The sequence below is a fragment of the Petaurus breviceps genome, unplaced genomic scaffold (genome assembly GCF_028583685.1).
Source record: "Petaurus breviceps papuanus isolate PSGF00001 unplaced genomic scaffold, PetGlider_PUasm1.0 174, whole genome shotgun sequence".
In the NCBI taxonomy this organism is placed as follows: domain Eukaryota; kingdom Metazoa; phylum Chordata; class Mammalia; order Diprotodontia; family Petauridae; genus Petaurus; species Petaurus breviceps.
Genome location: NW_027185761.1, coordinates 3,299,295 through 3,322,163, shown reverse-complemented (window position 1 = coordinate 3,322,163; position 22,869 = coordinate 3,299,295). Strand labels below are relative to the sequence as shown.

The window sequence follows — 22,869 nt, the reverse complement described above, 5'->3', positions numbered from 1 at the left end:
TTTTTTTTAACTTTTGGGGATATAGATTTAGTAGTGGCATTCTTGGGGCAAGGAGTGTGTATAATTTAGTGATTTGGGGGGTTATGATTCTAGTTTGTTTTCCAAAATTATACAATTAACAGCTTTCCCAAAAGTAAATTAGTTTGATTTATTTTCCCACAGCCCCTCCAAAAATGGTGATTTTCCTTTTTTTACCATCTTTTCCAATCAAATGGTCATGAGGGGGCACATTTTTTTTCCTCTAATTTTCAATTGCTAGTGATTTTTGGTGCATTGTTTCTATATATTTTTAATAGCTTGGATTTCTTCCTTTGAAAACCACTTGTTCATATACTTTGATCATTATTTACTAGGGAATGGCTTTTGTTTTTATAAATCTGAATCAGTTCCATATACATTTTGGATATAAAAGGCCTTTATCAAAGAAACATGCTACAAAGATTTTTTCCCTTTATTTGCCTGTTTCTCTTAGAATTTTAACTGCTTTGGCTTTCTTTACATAAAACTTTTTTAATGTTATGCCATAAAAATTAGACACTTTGTCTACTATTTATCTTTCTATTTGTTATTTGTCCACAAACTCTTCCCTTCTTCATAGATCTGAAAAATAATTTCTACATTGCTTTCCAAATTTGTTTATAATGTCACCTTTTATGTCTAAATCATATATCCATTTGAAATTTATTTTGGTATTTGTTATGAGATGTTGCTTTGTACCTAATTCCTACCAGACTATGTTCCAATAGTGAGACCTTATCTCAGACTGGAGTCTTTGGGTTTATTCAACACTATACTACTATGTTTCTTTGTTTCTATATATTGTATATCTAATCCATTCCACTAATTGACCTATTAAAAAGAACAAAAAGTTTTTAGTGATTATTGCTTTGTAATATAGTTTGAAATCTATTACTGCTAGCTTCCCTTATTTCTCACTATTTTTTATCGTTTTTCTTGAAGTTCTTGACTTTGTGTTCCTCCAGATAAATTTTTGTTGTTTTTTATCACTCTATAAATAATTGGCAGTTTAATTAGTATGACACTAAGTAAATTAATTTAGGTAAAATCATCATTTTTATTACATTAGCATGGCCTACCCATGAACAATTAATATTTTCCAATTACATAGGGTTTCTGGTTTTATAAAAAAATGTTTTGTAGTTATGTTTTTTTAAATTTCTATTTGTGATAATCTCCTAAATATCTTGTGCATTCTGTAATTATTTCAAATTGAATTTGTCATTTTATTTCTTCTTGCTGCATTTTATCAGCCAAATATAGTATACTGATGGTTTATATAGTTTTTTAATACTTTAAATTTTAGTGGTTATTGTTTCATTTAGTTATAGTTGATTCTTTTCAATCCTCTAGATAGAGCATTATGTCATCTACAAAAATCAATAGTTTTGTTTCCTCTTTGTTTATATATATTCCCTTGATTTCTTTTTCTTGTATTTTTGCTGTAGCTAACATTTCTAGCATTGTGTTAAGTAGTAGTAGTGAAAATGAACATCCTTGCTTTTTCTCTCATCATATTAGATAGGCTTCTAGCCTTTCTCCATTACTTATGTTGATTCTTTTGGATAGGTACTATTTACCATAGTATTTTTAAAAAGACAAAGGTATTGAATTTTGTCAAAAGTTTTTTTCAATTTTTCAATCTCTGTTGATATAATCATACTTTTAAAAATATTTTTGCTTCTAATGTGACTTTTTATGTTTACAATTTTCCTTATATTAAACAAACTCTGTATTCCAAGTATAAATCCAACCTGGTTATGGTATGTAATTTTAAAACTATGTCATTGTAGTCTCTTTGTTCACATTTTATTTGATATTTTCCAGTCAATATACATTAGGGATATTAGTCCATTATTTTCTTTCTCTGTTTTGTCTCTCCCTGGCTTAGGTATCAAAATTATATTTTTATCATAGTTTATAAAGATCTTTTTCCCCTATTTTTTCAAATAGTTTATGTAATATTGGAATTATTTCTTTCAATGCTTGATAAAAATTCACTTGAAGACTTAGCTGGGTCTTGTTTCCCTTTGGGAATTCCTTTTTGCTTATTAAATTTCTTTTTTCTTCTGATATTGGGTAATTTAAATAATCCTTTTGTTAATCTGGGTATTTTATATTTTTACAAATATTCATCCACTTCATATGAATAGAAATTAATAAATAAACATTTATTGAACACCTGCCATGTTCTATTTGTGCTAATTGTGCTAATTGCTAGGGATAAAAAAAAAAGAGGCAAAAGCCCATCCCTGCCCTCAAAGAATTTACAATCTAGAGAGAAGACAACACACAAACAAATATATACAAAGCAAGCTTCATACAGGACAAATAGGAAATAATTAGCAGAAAGAAGGTACTAGCTGGAGCATATAATTAGGCAAAATAGTTTTTGATCACTTCCTTTATTATCAACTGTGGATTTTCCTTTCTCATGCAATAATTTGGTTTAACCCTCTCTTTAAAACTCACACTAGCTAACAAATTTTCTATTTTATCAGTATTTTTCTTTAAAGCTGCTAGTTTTATTTTCAATTCAATGGGATTTTGTTTTTAGTTTTGTTAATGCTTGTTTGGTTCGTCAATAATACTCTACCCTTTCGTGACCCAAAGAAGGTCAAATGTTAGGATATAGAGAGTCTTGTTAGTTGAGGTAGAGAAGGGGTGACATGCTACCTTTCCACATTCATGACTACCCTTGGGATCCTGTCATTTAACCAGTTCAGAAGTCTTCCACCTGTATTATTTTGTCAATATTACTCCTTTTTGTCCACAAAAATAGCATAAATTTTATCAAATCTTTGTAGAAATCCAACAATTCCTCTGATCTACCAGTCAAAAAGGGAAATTAGAGTGATTTAGAATGACTTGTGGGGCAGCCAGGTAGCACAGTGAGTAAGAGCACCGGCTCCAGTGTTGGGACGACCTGGAGATCAAATCCCGGGCTCAGACACACTCAGCACCACACCCAGAAATAACTGGCCGTGTAACCTTGAGCAAGTTACTTAACCCCGATTGCTTAAAAAAAAAAAAAAAAAGAATGACTTGTTCTTGTTGAAATCATAGTAGCTTTTAGTGAGTGATCTCTCCTTCCCTAAACGCTCACAAACCATCCATTTAAAATGTGTGCTAGAATTTTGCCAAGAATAAATATTAAGCCCACCAACTTAGAGTTTTCAGACTCCACTCCTTCCTCTCTTGTAGAAAACAGCATTTGGCTTTCCTCATATATATGGTACCTTTTCTATTTTTACAAAAGCTTCCAAAGATCATTGACAAAAGCTCAATGTTCACATCGACTAGTTCTTTAAGTATTCTAGGATGTAGTTCATTGTAGATATAGGGATTTTAACTCATTGAGGGAAATTAGATGCTGTCTTACCATCTCCTTGCATATCTAGGCTTTCTCCTCTCTGCCAGCCATTTTTTTCCCTCAGTTCAAAGATCATTATCCTTGGAAAAGAGGAGAGAAATTAGAATTTAGTGATTCATCCTTGTCATTATTATCCATTACCATCCCCATCTAACCTGAGCATTGCTCCAGTCCCTTCTTTTATCCCTTTCTCCTTTGATCCAAAAGGGGCAGCTTAGCTCTTTTGTTCCCTGCCCAAATCTAGTCACCAAGCCCTGTATTTGAAACATCCATTATTTTTCATTTCAGAAATTTCTGAATCTTTTCTATTCCCATCCTTTCTATTCCCAATGTCACATCCCTAGTCCAGCCTATCATTATCTCCTTCTTAGACTACTAATATAGTAATACGTTGTTGTTGTTGAGTAGTTTCAGTCATTTCTGACTCTTTGTGACCCCATTTGGGGTGTTCTCTCACAAAAATACTGGAATGGCTTATCATTTCCTTCTCCAGCCCATTTTTACAGATGAGGACCTGAAGCGAACAGGATTAAGTGACTTGCTCAGGGTCACATAACTAGTAAGTGTCTGAGATCAGAGTTGAACTCAAAAAGATGAGTCTTCCTGACTTCAGGCTTGGCACTCTATCCACTGTTCCACCCAGCTGCCCATAGTAACACTATTACTACTCTACTATACTAATACTATTACTATACCTTCTTAGGCTATTACTATAGTAATAATAATGCAATACTATTACTATAGTAATCTTTTCCTCCAGTCTCTTTCTATTTCAATCAATCTCACATGGAATTTCTACATTAATGTACCTAAAGCCTAACTCTGGTAATATCACTGACTTGCTTAAAAAACTGTCTTCACCTACCAAATAAACACCAAATTTCTTAGTCTGACTTTTAGAAAAATAGATCGATAGATTGATCCATTGATTGATACAGATAAATATAGATATAAATTCTTATTTTTATTGATAGCTTTTGTTTTTAAAACACCTTCATTTACAAACATTTCTCTCCATCCTTCCCTTCCTAGAGCCATCCCTTCTTACAAAGAATAAAAAGAATGGGTAAATGGCAGGAAACTCAGCAAACTGAATTATCTCTGGATTCCTTCCTCCTCTATACCTTTCATTAATGACATCTTACCTATCATGTCTGTAGTAATATGAATGGATCCCCAAAGCCTTTTTTATTATAACTTAGTCTCTGTTAGAGGTAAGGTCAGTCAATAATCAGTCAGTCAATAAGCATTTATTAAACACTTACTATATGCCAGGAACTATACTAAGTGCTAAGATCCTCTAGCTGCTCCTGTCAGTGGATAATGTCACCTCAAAACATCAAAGAATCTCAGAAGTGATATCCATAATTCTCAAATAGTTTGACCTAATTATCCAAATAGAAAAAACCAAGTGAATGAACTATGTCTATTATCCACACTAGGGTACATAATTGTATGGAAACCCATGGATCTGATTCTTGTAGTGCATCTATCTTGGACAGACACGGAGTTGGATCCAGAGCTAAGCATAAGTATCAGAATCAATTTGATTGCACTTGGGAAATTGCACAATGTTGTTAATGACACCAAATCTGTCCCTGAAACAGAAGCCTAGGTTTTTAACATAAATGTTTCCAATGATTTTGCATAATCAAACTTGATCACTATGTTAGTTGGTTTCACTTAACTATTTTTCTTTGTCACAATGGAAAGTTGACTGGAGAGAGTGATTCAGAAATCTCTGTGATATAAAAAACAAAAGACATTGATGAAACTAAAAAAAGTCTTCTGATATTGCTTTATGACTGTGAGTCATGGAATACCATAATCTCTAAAGAATAAATGTAGCGTGTTATCCAAAAATCAGTGGAGAAGGACATGATGGGCACAAGTAGGCTACAATATATTACCAATGAAGAATCCCCCAGGAGAAATATTATCTAGGATGTTATCATAGATTTGTATAAGCAGAAAGGAGGTGGCCCTCTCATGAAAAGATAGCAGCAGACTATCAAAAGTATTAGCTGAAGACCCTTAGCCAACTGTCGCCACAGAAGAGAAAACATTAATTAATAGGCTGTGAGTTGCACTGTTGCAGGGAGTACCAATGTCAATGATTTATCAAAGATATTTACCAAAGTATCAAAGTCTCCACCTTATCCATTATTCCTTGTATTACTTTGGAAAGTAAGAGACGCAGAGAGGACTAAGGAAATAGACACTGGACAAAGAGTCCCAAAACCTGGGCTCAATCCTAAATTTGCTACTTAACAGCTATGCAACTTTAGGTAAGTGACTTTACTTCTCAACTTCAGTGATTAGCTTCCTCGATCAATTACTCCACAAACATTGATTAAGCACCTACCGTATGCTATGAGATAAGATTTGTAGAGTGCTTTGCAAACCTTAAAGTACTATACAAATGCCAGCTATATTGATAATAATTATTAGCATTATTATTGTTGGTTTTGTGATTATTGTTATTTGCCAGTCACTGTGCCAAGGCCCAAGGATACAAATACAAACATGAGCTTGCCCTTGAATTTAAGTTATTACATTCTACTGAAGGTATACATGTCCACAGTAAATACAGGATATATACAAAATAAATACAAAATGATGGTAAGGGTGGAAAGATACTAACAATTGGGGGAATTAGAAAAGGTTGTTTGAAGTAAGTGACAATTGACTTTAGCATTAAAGGGAATTAGGGTTTCCATATAGAAGAGATGGGGAAGACTATTCTCAGCATGGGGGACAGCCTGTGCAAAGGCATGGAGGTGGGAGATCGATTGTCCTCTATAGGGAGCAGCAATTGGACCATTTTGACTGGATTGTAGAGTGAATGTGGGTTGTTGTGAGGATTCAATGGACTAATTTGTGTAACAAACGTCAAACTCCATAAAGGAAAATATGAATGATATTATGTTTTTCACGATAAAGTAAATGGCTCATTAATAACCAATCCAAATTTTACTTCAACATGGAAAATTCTTACCCTGCTTTTTCAGGGTCAGCTCATTGTTCTGATTTGAGGTTACAATCTTCCACAAATAGAACACTTTAAAAGAGAGGCATCAAAAGCCCTAGAGGGAAAAAAAATGGTTCCAGCTAAAATGGTCTCCTTTGGTTCTCTTGTACTTTGTCTTTTACATCTGAGTTATCTGAATCCTGCTGGATATATTTTGAATGCCACCATAGATGGATAGAATTCCTGGGATAACATGCATTCATCTTGGCAACCCGAGTGTGCAATGTATTCAGGATGAGAATTTTTGTTACAAGTGCTCAAGATCAGTCAGGTGAACTAGAACTTTAACTTGATTGCCAATGTTTCATGAAATAGTCAAGAATTCATTACAAGAAAAGTCCTTTTACTCTAAAGAATATGATATTTGCCTTTAGGGAATTCTCCCAAGGAACTGCAAAGTGCTTTCCAAACATTAGCTGTGGAATGTTCCTAACTCACAGTTGCCACAGTTTTACACTTAAGGAAATTAAAATATGAAGAGATTTGAGAGGAAAATTGCTATGTCTGGAAGTTGAGGCAAAGTACAGCCCCTGTAAACTCTAAAGAATTTTAAATACTTTTTTTTTCAATCTATAAAATACAACTGTTAATCAGTTCAATGCAGTTAAATAATTGTGGCAAAATTGAAAATCTTGAGATCAAGTCTCTCAAAATGAGTTAAATTGGGAAATGAAATAGATGTTTAGGAACAAAACAGGACCTAGGGGAAATTTATGTGCAGGTGAAATTTCACTGCCTAACACCTATACCACCTTTTTGCATCCCCTCTTGTGTTTCTCTTACCATTGTTTTCTCTGTTGTTAGAAGGAAATTAATCTTATCAAATTATTTGACACCAAGATATAAATGACTTAACCTTTCCAGAGATATTTGCATTTTTCAAAGGGTCTCTGGTTAGTCCAAATTAATCTTTAATTGGTTGGTTTTTTCGGAAGCAGAATAAAGTAAAATATTTATTGAATGAATAAATTTAATTGTTTTAAATTGATGATCATGGGGAGGAGGAACAAACTGGTAGGGACTCATGAGGTAAAGTAATATGTAACTACCACCTCCTGCCATTCACCCAGGCTGCCTTAGAACCTTAACATAAAAAGTAGTAGTCACTCTCTGTGGACCCAGCCTGTCAGTGAGAATGAGAGTATGAGATAAAGCCCCAGTTATATGCTGGGAAGATATAAAAGAGGACATTTGCAATTTGGATACCTTCAGAATCAAATCTGGATGTATCCCTAATCCCCAAGTACTCCCTTACAAACTATCAACATTTTCTTATCCTGTTTAATTACAATCCATGTCCTTTCCATAAATGCTTCAAAAAATTGTTTTTGCTTAACTTACTAGAGGTTTTCTTTTAGATCAAGGTTTCTTAACCTTATATGCACAAACTTATTTTAAAATATCTATTTTTATAACTGTATTTTAACATAATAGTTTTTCTTTGTAATTCCATGTATTTTTATTTTATGCATTTAAAAACATTATTCTGAGAAGAGGTCCATAGTTTTCACAAGACCAAAGGGGTCCAAAGATAGTTAAGAATCCATGGTCTAGATCTTTAATGTTCCGTGGCTACCAACCAATCAATTAAGTGATGAACAAGCATTTAGTAAGAATTTATTATCTGCCAGGAATTGTACTAAATACTGGAAACAGAAAGAAAAGCAAAAACTGTCCCTGCCCTCATTGAGCTTATATTCCAATTATACTAATAATACTTAATGTTTACATAACACTTCAAGGTCTGCAAAGAATCTTACCTATATTATCTCATTTTATCTTGCCTTCCCTGGGGAAGTAAGTGCTGCTACTATTCCCATTTACAGCTGAGGAAACTGAGGCATAGAAAAATTAAGTGACTTATGTGGGTTCACAAACCTAATAAATGTCCGAAGCAGGATTCAAACTGATCTTCCTGACTCTAAGTTCACCACTCCTAATGAGAACAATTTGTTCCAACAACCATTAGACAGCTGAAATAGGCACTGTGGAGTCCTTAGAAATTGATCAGTCATCCACAGCATCCTGGGCCATCACCAGTTGTCTTGACTTCTGTCTTGCCACTGCACTTTGAGGATTCTGGAAGAGAAAGTGAGATTTATGACTTTGTACAACTTTGACTCATTTATATCCAACTTGCCATCTCCTCAGGCTCATTTTACAGATAAGGAAACTGAGTCAAAGAGGGTTGAGTGACTTGCTCAGGATCATACAGCTAGTGTCTGAGACCAAATTTTAACTGAAGTCTTCCTGACTACAAGCTTGGTGATCTATTCACTGTGCAACTAGCTTCCACCCAAGGTCACATAGGTAATAATTAAAAGATCTGGGCTTCAAACCAAAATCCTTTGACTCCACTGCACATGCTGCAGCATACCTCCCCACATCCTGCCCTTGCCTTCTAAAATGTTTTACTGAAACTCTTATTATAAAATATTAATAAAATATCTCTTCCCAGTGACTTCCTCTCCTTGCAATAAAATCCTCTTTTGTAGTCAAAAAAAAAACAAATACAAATACAGTTAAAGGAAATCAAATCAACATAAACATTGACCATTTTCCATTGTCTTTTGAATCCCTTGTGATTTAGATTTTTGGAGGTTGCATAGTTCCATATTTCACAGTGTCATAACATTTGGAGAATTTTCATGTTAGAAATGTGAGCTTTTGTAGCAAAAGAAAGCATCATTACAACAAATATTTTATTAGTGAGAAACATCATTTCATAGGATACTTGAAGTACACATACGAAGCATAAGCAAGAAGATAACCACAAAGCTAATTGTAGAAAATATGCCAACATCTATCTCAAAGGATGAAGAAATAGAAAAATTATATGAAGAACTTTATATCTTCCAAACCAAATTAATATGTGATTTGATACTTCATTTCTCCTTGTACCCTAATTTCTCTTATGATAGGAGTGGGGAAACTTCAGCCTCAAGGCCGCATGTAACCCTCTCGGTCCTCAAGTGCAGCCCTTTGACTGCATCCAAACTTCACAGAACAAATCCCCTTAATAAAAGCATTTTTTCTGTAAAACTTGGACTCAGTCAAAAGGCAACACTCATTGTGTAAGGCCACATGTGGCCTCAAGGTCACAGGTTCCCCACCCCTGCCTTATAACAATATCAACAAAAGACTTCATAATACCATTCTTTTTTTTTAACAGTATGTATAAAATGGGTTTACTTTTTAGTATAATTTTTAATACAAGATAGCTAAGTCTTAGATAAACAGTGAGCTGATCCTATTAGGAACAAAATATTGCACAGATTCCAGATACAATATCATATCTTTTTTTTTGCATACATACCCTTTCCATTCTATGCAATGATTATCAATTCACCACAAAATACTTTAACAGTCAAGTAGACACTATAGAAAAACAGTCTTGAGAAAGACTTTTTATTTCTCTTAAAGAGGTGAATGTAAGTAAATTATTCTTACAGTTCTCTTCACTTGTAAGATCTTTAAACTCTTAAAAAGGGAGTTTCCTCATGCACATGCCATCTCAGCAGAGCATATGTGCACTCAAACAAAAACATGCAGCTCCATTGCCTCTTGAAAAAAATTCTGCAAAAAAGATTCAAGACTTTCTGCAAAACTGTTCCCCTTGTGTCATTTCAGAAACCCAAACCACAAAAAAGTGTTCAGTGCAATTCTATTTCTTCTCATTTCCGTAGAAAACACAAAGCAGAAGATAACTCTCACCACAACTGCATCCTGATGGTTAGAGTGACAGCTTCTCTCTGCTTTATTTAAAACCCTTTTTCAACCTGTTTCAATAAAATACAAACAGAATCCAGTAAAATATAAGGATCCAGTGGAGGAAGAACAAAAACAACATTTAATTTCTACCCTGTACCATATACTTAAAATGTTAGACAAAAAAAAAATCAGATTTTATCAATTCACCCTTTTTAAAGTTACTTTTTATTTCTGAAAGTAGCTCTTAATGCAAATCAAAAGCAGTTCTTGAATAACTGCAGTAAATTGTCTTTATGAGATTTCATAGGAAGACAGGAGACACATAGGAAATCTCATTCATTCATTCATTAATCTCATTAATATGGAAAATAGTCCCCAATAGCTAATGAAAGCTTTTATTCCATATGAAATTGTCATGGCTAAAATTTATGCTAATTAAATAAAATGTTGAAAATGTCATTCATTTCATTTGTTGAAAATATGCATAGTTAATGAGATTCCTATGTGTCCAAACTTTAGGGACACCCTGTATATATGTGTATATACATATATATATATATATATATATATATATATATATATATATATGTAATTCAGCTCGTTTGGTTTCTGCCTTAATTTACCTCCCCATTTTCAAGTTTGACCACAGCTCCTTTCACTCCAGAATGTGAAAATCCAATAGCTTTAATTTCTAAGCCCAGTGCCCGCAGATATCCCTGGAGCATGGTCTGGGTGACTCAGGAGCTGCTCAGGGTGTTCCCACAACTGCTGCAGAGAGCATCCCAGGGACCAAAGCCTCCAATGCCTGAGGCTTCTTCACTGCCTTCTTCAGCAGGCACCAAGACTGCCATGTGTGGAGTTTATTGCAGGCCATCTGCAGCATCTCTTCTATATGACTTACCAAATTTGTGCTTAAATACTGTCTCTGAATTTTTTCTTGGTACGGGGCAGCTTAGTAGATTGGAATCGTCCCAAATTACTCTTCATCCTCACTACCTTTTCTTCTAGGAATGGTGTGCTAACTGGAAAACAGGCCTGGAAATGCCTCATTAGCTCACCCCACTGCCACATACAAGTGTTTGAGTTCTAAATGAATGTCATCTGGCACCATCTGGTTTATGGCTTGCTGTGGTACTCCCTACATAAGTAATGCTCCTCCAGGGTATAGGGCTGTGACAGTACTACTTGCAGCACCACTTGAAAGAATCTGAGTTCATTTCAGTGTGTAAGTTTCCATCTCTTGTTTAATACTCTGAAAAGAACTGGCAATATCCTGACGTTGCATCTCAGAGGGACTGAATTGGAGCTGGGCTATGATAATACCTATCTGACTTCTTCAGGCTCAATGCAATTGTTTTTATGCTATTATTTTCCCCAAGTCTTCATATTCAGTGAATTCCTGTAACTTCACCCTTTTGACTGGTGACTGAAGGAAATATGAATCCAGAGAGTTCCCACTGCCGTTTGTGATAATTTTGTGGTTCGTGTTTTCTGCGACCTGCTAGCAGGACCATAGCACTACGATAGTTAAAACGAGTGATGATCCGCATTGCTATTCCCTTTATGGATTTTTTTAAGAGCTGAAAGTAGATGGCTCAGGGGAAACCTAATCTAACGATTTATTCTCCGGCGCTGTCAAATCTAGTAGTCAGTTTTTCACTCCTGGTGATACCATTGTTTTTAAACCCTTTTCATCCATTTCAGCACATTCTGCAAAGAGATCTTCTCTGACCCTGCGTTAAGCTGATCCCTATGAAATAATGCAATAGTGTCCATAACTGTTTTCCTGTCATGTTACACAGAATTCTTTCTGCATATTTCATTTTTACTGCTGGGCAGGTCCTAAATATGGACTCAATGACATCAGAAGTTAAGTTGTATCTTAGGCCATTACAGCCATCTGTTGGGGGCTGACGTCTGCCAGAAATGTTGCAGAAATGCCCGCATCCTGCTTGTGGCTTGCTGCTTGCCGCTACAGCGGTCACAACGCTTAACCGCCCGGCCCGGAACTCCTCAGCACTGACCACCTGACTCACAACTAGGTCTTCCTAAAGCTGACACAAACGGATCTTCCTGCGGCACTCTGCATTTCTCTTCCGGGTCTTTACTGGCTTTCCTCCTGAATCTGGGGGCCTGCTGCGGAAGGTCTTCGCGGCGCCCCTCTCCTTTACAGCTGTGTTCTGGCGGGACATAAGCTGGCGGTGTCTCCTGCATGTAGGACCAGCCCAAGCTGGATTGTAGCTTTTCCTTCTAGGCTGATTTTCTGGCATTTCATGTTCTCAGGCATATGGCCGACTGGAAGCCCGGCCCAGGGGGAGGATCAGTGGAGCGGGCATCTTTCCGCTCCTCTTTTCACCAACGTGGCCTGACTGAGCTGGGGGGAGGGGGGGAAAGGGGGTAGATATCCTCTCTTCCATCGCTGACTGGGAAGACTAGGGACACGTGACCGGAAACAAAGCGTTGGAACCGAGAAGCCACGTGATGAGGGAACAAGGTTCCCGACCTCCCACTTTCACGCTCTCCTACCCTGTCACCTTTCTCCAGCTGCACACAGAAGCGAGGAGCAGGGCTGCTGGGGACCCCAGACCACCCCATTCCACGCCCCCCTCCTCAGGCTTCTGCTCGGCAAGCCAGTCCTCAGCCCCCATCTATTTAACTGTGGCCTCAGCCTGAGGGGGAGGGACCCATAATATCATCCTTAAAGGAAAAAGCTCGAAGGTGCCAGACACGATGATCGAGCCACATCTTTTTTTTTTTTTAAATGAACCTGACTAGATCTTAAAAGAGTGAAAACAGCCAGTTATTGATTTAGGAATCATTTCAGAATCAACTTTACATATCCAGTCAGATTATTGACTAGTTAGAACAAAGGTCAAAATCAATAGCAACTTAGAAAGGAAGGGGGAAAAATTAAGACAAATCACAGAGGGCCCTGGTGCAATTACAACAATTACAACCGCTCCAACCAATGCTATTGCAAAAAGCTATTGACTGAAAAATGGGAAATGTTATTAAAGCAAAAAAAAAAAAAATGACTGATTACCACAGATTTCCTAGAGGAATTAAACAAAAGCATAATCACAGAATTTGATTAGAGAAGTATAAAGGACCTCAGCAGCCATCTAGTCCAACCCATGCATGAAAGGCATCCCCTCTCTAACATCATGAACAAGTGGCCATCTGGCTGCTTGAAGAACTGCAAGGAAAGGAAGCTCACTAGCCCTACTGGCGGCTCATTCAACCTTTGCACACCTTGTATTGTTTTGAAATTTTTCCTGACATCAAACCTAAATTTGCCTTTTGTAAGTTCCACCAAATACTCTTGATTCTTCCCTTTGGGGACAAATGGAGCATATCTAGTCGTTCTCACACACACGATAGCTCAGAAAATACTTAAGGGAGCTCCCATATCCCCCCTGTGTTCTTTTCTCCAGGCACCCCATGCCCCATGCATCCAGTTGATCCTCCTTTTTTATGAGCTTAAGGCCTTTCACCATTGCAGCTGCCCTTCTCTTTTTATTCTCTGACTTGCCAAGAGCCTTCTTAAACCAGTGTTCTGAGCTGAGCACTAACCCAACACAAGCATTGATTGTAAAATAAAATATTATAGCAAGGAGCCCAAAATAGCCCAGAAACTACCCCAGACAGCAAATATTTGATCTTCCTGCCAAATGGAGATAGGTAACCGCCAAGGACAACACTGGTTTAAAATGTTAGATCATGTATATATAACAAGGGTGATTGTGTACTATTCCATTTGATAAGTACGATGCCTCTGTATATGAAATATTGAACAAAAAGCCCTGTTTATTACATATCTAAATTTCTTTGGAGTCGGAAGAACAGCTCAAGACAGGGACTAAATCAGATATTTGGGCCATAATTAATCTTAAAGGTACCCTTTAGGAGGTAATAATCATTTGTTCAAGCTCTCAATCAATCAACAAATATTTCTTAAGCACCAAATGGGTAACACAGATAGCAATTGGCAGGTACTTAGTGTGTATTTCCTACCTTACTGTAATGTTAATGGGTTAGTAAGATCTTCCCCACCCATTCATTAATAGGCCTATGTGACCTGCTTTGAGCCCTGGCTCAGCCCACAGCTCTGATACATCCTGAGTCACAGAGCCTATTAGGGGAGGGAAGCTAGCTTGTAGCAAGACTTTCACACCTTTTGCTAATTTCTAATTAGACACAGAGTCAGAGGGTTGTGATGCCTTCTGGCTCTGAGAAGTATATATATACTCTGAGTTGGAATTTTGCTTTGGATCCTTTATGAGAAGGATCTTGTGATTCCTTGGTTGAGATTCTGAGTGGCCATATGTTCAGAGCACCCTGACTGCTCAGATGTAAAGGCTCTCTCTCCCCAGGGACGTATGTAAAGTGTATAGTTGATTCAGGCAATCAGAGCCCTATCTGCTGGTCTTTATTTCTCTACTTGTATTTTCTCTGTTAATTTTCTCTGAAGTTTAGGGTGCTGCCTTTTCCCCTGAATTAATGAATGTAATTTTAAAAGACTGTTGACCCCTTAAACAGCTAGCTTTCCTAGTAAAGCAGATCTAAGAACTTGTTCTCGCAGCCATCCTGGGTATGCTAGTGTGGTTGCTGCTACGCTTACCTAGAATAATAGTATCTCGCCTAATCAGAACTCATCTGTTTGTTAAGTTTGCCTATGTGAGACATAGCTGAAAACTTGGAAGAAACAAAATCCAAAATCAGTTTCAAAAGTCTAGTCTCTCAAGTCTTCCTCAGAGTTCCTCACTGGTTTAGTCATAAGTCACTTAGAGAAAATTCCTCAGTCCTTCTTGCTGCTACTTCCTCTCATTCAAGACAACAACCTGACAGTGAAGGAAGAGTAGGCAAGATTATAAAAATCAGACAAAAATTCAAAGTGCACTGCAAGCTGGGACCGTGTAGTATATTGCTTACTGTGTATTGTCTACCTAGACAAAACAATAGCACCTCACCTATCCAGAAATCATCTTTCTCACAACTTTAGCTATCTGTGACAGCCAAGAATCAGGAGGAAAAAACATCTAAAATCAAAGTCAAATCAATTGTTTTGCTCAGAATTCATCAATCAGTTTAAGCCATAAATCACTTAGGATCCCTCAGTTCTTCATTCAGAAGGTAGGTACTCTTATTCAAGATAACTGACAACCTGACAGTGAAAGAAAAGAAAAACAGAAAAAAATATTAAAAAGTATACACAAGAACTTGAAGAGTTCAGCTGTCTGGGACAGTCCCTAGCACATAGTAGGTGCTAAATAAATATTGGCCCATTGGCCATATAGTATTATACATCCTGTACATCTAAATAGTTCCTGAGAACATCTACTTCAAACCATCAGGTTAAATTCTTTTCAGTATACCCTATTTAAAAGGCAAGGAATGAGTAAAAAACTTCTTGTAAAAAAAATCATTAAGATGTATTGTTGGTTGGGGTGGCTAGGTGGCACAGTGAATAGAGAGCCAGCCCTGGAGTCAGGAGGACCTGAGTTCAAATCCAGCCTCAGACACTGAACACTTACTAGCTGTGTGACCTTGGGCAAATAAATCACTTAACCCCAACTGCCCTGCCCTCCAAAAAGAAAAAAAAAAGATGTATTGTTGGAGGTGGCTCTAACTCCTGAACTCTCTTTGTTCAGGTTCAATGTTGGGTTAAAATGAGGCATGCACAAGTAATTGGACAGTTAACAAAAAGTTTACTTTGCCCTAACCTACAACAAGGATAAAGTACTATTTAGTTTCTCTAGACTCAGGTCTCCTTATATTCATATGGAATTTTATCTGATCATTTCTGGGCAAGATATAGTGAAGGACATAATGACTCAAATGGTCTTCAGAAATCCCCCAAATCTGAGAGGCCTAGATTCCATTTCCCTTTTCATGCCCTTAGGTGACCAGGAAGCAGTATCAGGGAATCTGGGAGCCAATCAGGTCCTAGGGGCAGCTTCGTGCCCTTTTGGGGAAAGTTAACCCTTAGCTCAGAAGGGAAGAAAGGAGGCCTGATCTACTCTGTGTTGTGGATGGAAAGAAAGAAGCTACATCTGGGAAATACTGAAAAGTATTATATAGAGAGATTTCCATAGTGTACCTGCTACTACTCTCTCAGGGTTCTAGGAGGAACTCCAAAGGGTTGGAGGTTTCTCTATGACTTTTGTTCATGAGACTCTCCAGGCTAGATTCCCCAATATCAACTAGCTAGCCAGAGTTTATTAAAAACTCTTAGAAAAGGATATTTACTGAAATACAGTGAAATGGTAAACAATAAGAACAGTTGGTACAAAAACGTCCAAAAGTCTGGGACGCACTACCACAATTACATTTGGGAGTCCAAGGGTAAAGGGATTGAGCTTGGAGAGCACATGAGGCAAAAGGCTAATTCACAGCTCATGGTTAGCTCATAGTCCCTTCCTGGAATTCTTGGGAAGAGTTGCCTTGAGGCGTGCATAGCTCTCTGTTGGGTCCTAAGCATCAAGTTCCTTGTAGAATCCATGCCCAGAGTAGCTCACAGTCCTTGAAAGCGTGTTTCATCCATGTGTCTAGTTTGTCTTGTCTTATTTTCTTTCTGGATGCATTGTTTATTACCAAACCACTCCAATAACAGGGCCAAAGGTAGAGGGGAGGATAGTAGGAGAATACAATACTGCCCCTAGATTCCCTTCACCAACCCCTTTTTGCCCTCTGCTTTTAGGAAAAAAGGGTCTGACTCCTCAAAACATTCCCAAAGTGCTTTACTGCTCAAATTCCTTCTCTGATAAACTAGGCTCAGTGATGGGTCTAATTCTTTCAATCAATTCCAATAAATTTTGTCATCTGATTTCATCCAATGGCACAAAGCATTCCTTATTTGTACCTTTATACCCTTGATTGATTAGTTGATTTGATAAAGGTGGCTAGTAATTTGATTGATTCTGAAGAATTTAATGACTGATTTTCAACATTCAAGAGGTATTCTCAACCAATAAAAGTCATGGATGGGGTAGAGCATATAATTAGTTAATAATAATTAGGGTTGGGGTGTCTGTATGCAAAACATTCTTCCTACATCTGTTTAGCAAATAGCTAAAGGAAGAAGCAGAGTCAGGAGCAGGGGAATGATGCAATTAATAATTGTGCCACTGTCCCCAAGGTACTTAAGGACGAAGAAGGGTAATTATTTCTGGTAGACTATAAGGCCAGCCACAATTTTGATGTCTTTGAGCATATTTTACTATCATCAGAGAGAGGATCAGACCTTAGTTAAGTTTCTAGGGATCTGTAAGGGTATAGCTGCCTAATCTGGGTCTTTAAGGGATTTCCCTTATTTGGATTTTTTCTGAGTGCCCTGTCCCATAATGCAGTAACCTGAGGGAAGTCAGTCAAATGAGGGCTATGGGAATGTCCTATCTATGACCTCTTTCCTCTGGTGGATATCTTATGAATTGTAATTGTGCTTGGCACTTCCTTAAAGCAAAAGGGGCAAGTTACAAGGAAGGAGAAATCTGTGATGACAAGGCAATGGAGATACAGTTTAGGCTTCATATCTGTTACTCCCACTCCCCCATCATTCTAGGGGCAAATCAGTTTTTTATTAATATTTTTACATTAAGAAATAACATTATCTCTATCCTCAGTGCTATTACTTGTCCTCATGCACAGGTAAAGTTAATTCCTCCTTGGTATGATTTCAAAGGTTTTGGGAAGGCTAATGACACTATTAAGCAACAACAAAAAACTCTCCCTGCCCCTTGCTAGTTAATGCCTAAAGTTATATCTCTATATTATAAGGCTTTGATCCCTATTAAAATGAGAATACCCCAGAGAAGGGGCACATTAAACTTTATCAGTCATTTATAACTTAGTATAAATGAATTTCAAATCCTCTTCTATGAGCAGGTTTTGTTATGAGGGGTCACAGAAGCAAGAGTCTGGGAACTCAGAAAATAAACTTGCCTACTTGGCAACTTTTTTGAGGGCTAGTCTTCGCCATTGGCACAGGATTTGGTAAACAGCATGTGAAATGTGTGTGAACATTTCCAAGGTTTCAGTACACTCCAAACCTTGTTAGAAGACCGAAAAAGGGAGTAGCAGCAGCTGCCTGGTCCTTCTTACCCTGGACCAATGATCCTTATGCCCCAAACTTGACATCTAAAAGGAAAAGAAACTTTATCACCTATCACTGTACTCCACTAATGTGCTTGCTGGTTAATTTATTGAGTCATTCATTTATCCATTGAGCAAGGATCTACTTGAGTACCTACTGTGAGGTAGACAATGAGAGGATCATAAAGTTAAATAGGACTTGCTATGCTCTCCTTTGAAGTTATGAAATACAGAAACAGAATGGCCTCTAGGCCAAGACTGTGACCTATCTACTGCCTGAGGTATTTTTTAAAAGACTTTTTGATATGTGTAGAAACTGTGTGGCATAGTGAAAAGTACACTGTCTCTAGAGTCAGAGCCTCTGTATTCAAATCCTACCTCATCACACCTTGGACAAATCATTTTATCGTCCTCAGGTTCAGTTTCCTTATCTCTAAAGTGAGGGGGTTAGACCAGTTGGTCTATAGATCTATGCTACCTTAAACAAAGGTCCCATTTTTTTTTAGTAACTGTTAAAATATTTTTTTTAATTTTTAACTTAAAAAAAAAGAATTTTCATATGGAATAGTAGAAAGAACACAGGCCTTAGAGTTGAAAGACCTAGGTTCCCAACTCTGACAGTTATTAGCTGTGTGCCACAGGGTGGAGTCATTTAATATCTCTGAGTCTCAGTTCCCTCAGCTGTAAATGGATGTGTTAACTTGCATTGCCTGTCTCATGAAGTTGTTATTTTTTTGTTTTGTTTTATTTTTTTATGAGAAAAAGAGGTGTTTATTGATGGCACAATGAGCAAAGAAGGTTGATGTGGGCTCTCTTTCCCCTATACATGTAACAATTGAGGCCTAGTGGGCTGGTCAGTTTCCCAGAGAGACTTGGGGAGGTATGCATTCTGTCTCCTTCCTGGATGAGAGCACTTTGTAAACCATTACGATTGCCGTTTATTCTTATTGTTATCATCTTATTAGGGAGGAAGGGTAGTATGTTACAGTTCTAGGGAGGGGTCAAGAAGAGCTGGATGTAAATTTCACATTTACTGTCTGTGGGATCCTGGACACAAACTCCCTGGTATTTATCTATTAAGTCATAAATAGTTTGAGATCTGAGTTGGTGGGAGGGGGAAATTCCTATGATGATATATTATCATTATTAACTTGTTTCTGAGAGAGGGGAGTGAGGGAGAGAGGAAGGAAAAAAGGAATAAATGAAGGAAAAAAGGAATAAATGAAGGAAAAAAGGAATAAAGGAAGGAAGGAAGGAAGGAAAGAAGGAAGGAAGGAAGGAAGGAAGAGAGAAAAAAAGGGAGTGAATTGTAGATGAAGAAAGAGCTACCCTTGAAGTCAGGAAGACCATAAAGGTTTTGTGACCCCGAGTAAATCACTTAACTTCTCAGTACTCTAGTAAATTCTCTAAGGGTGCAGAGATAATACTGACCTGTATGAGGAAGGGAGCTTTTTCACCAAGGATCTCCCTAGATCATTGAAATCACAGATCCAGTCTCTATCCCTTTCCTCTCTTACTTGCCTTTTTTTTCCTTTTCCTTTGACTCTTCCTGTCTTTCTTCCATGTTCTATTCCTCTCCTTCCATGTCTGTGCACAAAAATGACTGAAAAGTGGAGCAGGAGATGGGAAAATGAATATATAATAATGTGACTCGTTAATACAATTATCTATTTCATAGTTAAAATAAAAGGACATCATTAGGGTTTAGAGTCTGACCAGACAGTCATTTCTATAGTGCCCTGACAAAGCTAATAAAGATCATCAGTCTTACTAATGGAGTTTTCTAATGGATGTTGAAGAATTACATAGGTTGTGTGTGCCTTTAAGAGTGAGGCTTTTAAGTAAATTAGACACCAGGAGAGCTTTACTCTGTTGTAAATATAAGATTCATCTCCTTGATCTTCATCAAACTCTCACTTGAATCGACTGCCAGTAGTAAACCTTGGGCAGGAATCTGCCAGGAAGTGTATTATATTTTCATTTTAACTTAGTTCTCCAACCCTAATCCACTGATTAAGAAGAACACATTAAGAAAAATACCAAAGAATGTTGACCTAAGTTGAATGATCCTCCCTTTTGCTATTCCCCACTTCTTCAGAGAACATATAGGAAGATGAAATTCTTTACTCCTTTCATTTTGTTCTTGATGTCCAAATAAACTGGTTAGTAAAGAACAGTAGTGTCAACCTCAAATAGAAATGGAGACCACAAAACTGTACGAAAGGATTCCTACAGTTCTCACATTGACTGAGAAAACTACATATTAACATTATGTTCTGTTGTATTCTTATTTCTTTTGTTAGATATTTCCCAATTACATTTTAATCTGATTTGGTCTATACTGGGAGTATTGCAGGCTGTGTGTTTGACACTTTTGCTATGGACCCCAACAAACACCAAAAGAATCTAATGGAGGAGACACTTTTAGTCAGAGCTATAACTAAGGTAGGACATCTAGGGGGTTGACACTTTGATCAAAATTCTCTGATATTTTTCTTAGTGTATTCTTTTCTTTTTTTGCCTTTTGGAGGGCAATTGGGATTAGTGTATTCTAATAGATCAATGGATTAGGGCATCTAAGGGCACCAATTCCCAGTCTTGTGCCTTGTGATCTTCTACTGGCTTAAATCTTTAAGGAAGTTGGGGAGGGAAGTAAACAAGGAAAAAAGGCAAAATTCAGGGATATTAGTACTGGAAATTGGGGGAGAAGTTTAGCTATTTCTCTTCCATAACAACTGAACCACAGCAAAACTATTGTCTTAGGTCTATTAGTTCCCCCTCCTTCCACTTGGAACCTTTCCCTATTCCCTCTCCTCCCATTCTTATCCTTATTCAGCTCAGGCCTAGCCACCTCTAGTTCCTATCCTCTACCACCTAGAACCTTCCACTGTTGTTAATAAACTACCTTTTATCCTAGCTCTCTTCCTCTCATTCCTTCAATTTTCTATTTCCCACTGACACCTACATCATTGTCTATCCCCATTCTCATCCCACACTATCTAGCCTCAGTGCCCTTCTTCCTACCATCTCACTTCCTGAATTCATTCTGAGTCATTCATCTCCCTTCTTTCAAGGCCCAACTCTAGTGCTACCTTCTCAATGCAGTCCTCCTTGATGTGCCCTCCAGCCAAAACTGATTTTTCTCTCCTCAAATTCTCACAGAAATATCTGACCTCTTCCTTTCTTTTTATCTCATTCTTTCCTATATTAAATATCATTTAAATAAAGACAAAAATTGAGGTTCTTAATAAAGAAATTAGCAAGTCTAGTAGGACAGTAGAGAATATTGAGGCAAAGACGGCAACATTTTGTAACAGAAATAGCAAATTCTCTGAAAAGAAGAGTGACAGAATAAGTATGTAAAAATGCAAAGGAAAATTAATTGAACAAAATAAAAATAAAATTAGAAGAAAATATAAAAACTCATAAAACAAAAATATTAAATAAAAAATAGGACACAATGAGGAATCTAAGCATTATACTTCTTCCTGAAAAACATAATTTAGAGGAAAATAGAATGTTCATGAAACCATACATAAAAAATACTCAGCAATATTGGAAATGGAAAATGAAGTACAGATTGAGATAACATATAGAACACAAACAGAAATAAACAGCAAGTTAAACACACTAAGAAACATTGTGTCATACTTCAGAATTAAAATAATGAATAATAATTTTTGCAGCCAGCAAGATAAAAACCTTCAACATTTCAGAGACAGAATAGCATATGATTCTTTTTTTCTCTACAATAAATTAGAGGAAGATTTGGAATACAATATTCTGAAAAGACAGAGATCATTTAGCATCGCAAAGCGTTAGCATTCTGCAAGGCTAATTCTAAACATTAAAGAAAATAACAGAATATTAAGCTAAAGGAAAGAATTTGACTCATTCCTTCAAAAGAACCTTAGGTAAGCAGGGTGTTCAGTATGCAAGTTGATCAAACAAGAGAAAGTTAAATCTCAATAAAAGACATAGAAATGAAACATTTAGTTTTTCTTTGCCTAGGGCTAGAGAAAACCATAAATCTTGAATATAGGATTCTTTATTATTGTTTATTTTCTATTTTCTTTTTGGAGAGGGGGATGCAGGTCAATTGGGGTTAAGTGACTTGCCCAAGTCAAGCAGCTAGTGTTAAGTGTCTGAGGCCAAATTTGAACTCAGGTCCTCCTGACTCCAGGGCCTGTTCTCTATTCACTGTACTACCTAGCTGACCCTTGTTTGATTTTCTTTAGTGAAAGAAAAAAAAAACATACATCAAGAGACTTTAAAAAGGCAAAGGGAACATCAATGGATTATGGAATCCAAAAGTATAATGGGAAAAATCAGGAGGCGAGTAGGAGGAAAAAGTGAACATTTCAGGGACCAAAAAAAAAAAAAACCTCATTCCCTCAATGAAACAGTATGATTTATTCCTTGTATTCAGAGGAAATTTTATCAGGTTGAGAGAAAAGGTGGGATAGGGAGTCCAGGAAAAGAGTCTAGAGGAACTCTAGAGGAGAGGAGGATGAGAGACTTTTCACTCCTTTCCTTATATTTGGTGTGATGGGTTAAGCGAGAAAAGAAAATTGAAGGGCTGATTGCAGAGGGAAGAGAAGGAATTGGGTCCTGACAGCTAAAAGAGAATGCTCTGGCAGCATTG

General features: G+C 36.9%; 2 pseudogenes; one reads left to right on the top strand and one right to left on the bottom strand.

Annotated features, from left to right (window-relative positions):
- Positions 1-10,881: 10,881 nt before the first annotated feature.
- Positions 10,882-12,420, bottom strand: LOC138158319 (general transcription factor IIH subunit 1 pseudogene; annotated as a pseudogene).
- Positions 12,421-12,614: 194 nt separating this feature from the next.
- The window catches only part of LOC138158317 (E3 SUMO-protein ligase KIAA1586-like), a 54,544-nt pseudogene continuing 44,289 nt past the window's right edge, over positions 12,615-22,869 (top strand).